This window comes from Microtus ochrogaster, unplaced genomic scaffold (assembly GCF_000317375.1).
Source record: "Microtus ochrogaster isolate Prairie Vole_2 unplaced genomic scaffold, MicOch1.0 UNK99, whole genome shotgun sequence".
Classification (NCBI taxonomy): Eukaryota; Metazoa; Chordata; class Mammalia; order Rodentia; family Cricetidae; genus Microtus; species Microtus ochrogaster.
The window spans coordinates 1,039,138-1,041,038 of NW_004949197.1; positions in this window are offsets into that span (position 1 = coordinate 1,039,138).

Consider the following 1,901-nt stretch of genomic DNA (forward strand, 5'->3'; position numbering starts at 1 on the left):
TTTGTACATCAGTGTTCATGTGTCCCATCATGTGTGTGGAGGCTGACAACTTTCAGGACTGGTTCTGTCTCTAACATTCCAGTCTGGGAAATCAAACTCATGTCATTAGACTTGATAGCTTGTGCCCTGACCTGCCGAGCTGTTTCTCCCGCCCCCAATTCCCCCCCAAAACCATACTTTTCACAAATTTTATTTGTTTGTTTGAGACAGGGTTTCTCTGTGTAACAGCTCTGGCTGTCCTGTAACTCGCTTTTTTAGACCAGGCTGGCCTCAAACTCACAGAGATCTCCCTGCCTCTGCCTCCCGCGTGCTGGGATTAAAAGAATGTGCCACCACAGCCCAGCAAACAAATTTTATTAAAATTTTTTGTTAAATTTTATTAAAAGGTTTTAGTAAATTAGTAACCTAACTCCAAAAATGGTCTCCCAATTCTGGTTGGCTAGGTGGTCAAAATCGCCTCTCCACAGAGCTTCCTAGTTTGAACATCCTTAGATCGCTGTCACAAACAGCTGGGTTCTCAAAGCCCTGTGCGGTCCATTTGTGGAAATGCGTTTCGCTGCTGACAGGGCTCTCTCCCCAGCTGTCACGGCAAGAGTGCACTGCAGTGTTCTTCCCTGAATCACACTTGCCACCTACCAGGACTGTGTTTGTTGTTCATTTATTTCTGTCTTTCTTTGGAGATCTCTATACCAAACCCAAGTTGGACTGGCCTTGAACGTCCAGTCTTCCTGTAGTAGCTCCCTGTGTGATACAATTGCATGCCATGTTGTGTTCCTGGAGATTGTTTTCATTAATTTAAAATTGTTAAACTGAGATTTAAGAACAAACAGCCTGGAGTGGTGGCGCACGCCTTTAATCCCAGCACTCAAGAGGCAGGTGGTTCGAGACCAGCCTGGTCTACAAGAGCTAGTTCCAGGGTAGTCTCCAAAGCTACAGAGAAACCCTGTCTCAAAAAGAACCAAACCAAACCAAACCCGACAAACAGTCGGGTGGTGGTGCACACACTTTTAATCCCAGTACTCAGGAGGCAGAGTCAGAAGGACTCCAGTAAATTCAAGGCCAGCATGATCTATCAAGTTTCAGGTCAACAGGCAGACCCTTGCACAGGGAGACCCTGCCTCAAAACAAAACAAAAACGATATGAACAACAACAACCAAACAATTAAAAAAGCAATTAACAAACTACTTTTTAATAGTCTGAAGTGTGCCAGAGTGTCCCCTACCCACTGGCGTGGCTCAGTGAAGTGGCCATTAGAGGAGAAGGAAGCCGAAAAGGATTTACTGCAGACTCAGTACAAAGAGACTCTCTTGGGAGCCAGGACCATTCATACGTTAATCATCCTAGGCAAGGGCTTTTGGAAGAGGGTTTATTCAAGAGACAGGCAATATTAAGAGGTCTTACATCTCAAGTCTTCCTCCCCACGTGTATGGTTGAAGGGGTATTAATGGGATAAAGAAACAGGGTGGTCTGAAGCACGGTACGGACCATAGACCCCATCCAGGCATAAGGCCCTTAAAAGGGCCCCGGGGTAGCGGCCTTTCTACCAAGCGCCACTGGGAGGCAGTATTGTCACTTTTTTGTTTGTTTCCACTGCGATTTCATCCACAGAAGTAGCAAAACCGGTTTCCCCTTCAAGCCTTATGCTATCTGACTGTACCATTCTTTACTCCTTGGGAGCTAGTATCTAACCAGTCCCAAGTCTCTTTCTCCAAGCTTGGCAGACGGGGACATCTATCATTTGGCATTTCTTTTTAGTCGATTTATTTTGTGTGTTGTTAGCAGCTAGAAGAGTAATTTTTTGGGGGCTGGAGAGATGGCTCAGTGGTTAGGAGCATTGCCTGTTCTTCCAAAGGTCCTGAGTTCAATTCCCAGCAACCACATGGTGGCTCACAACCATCTG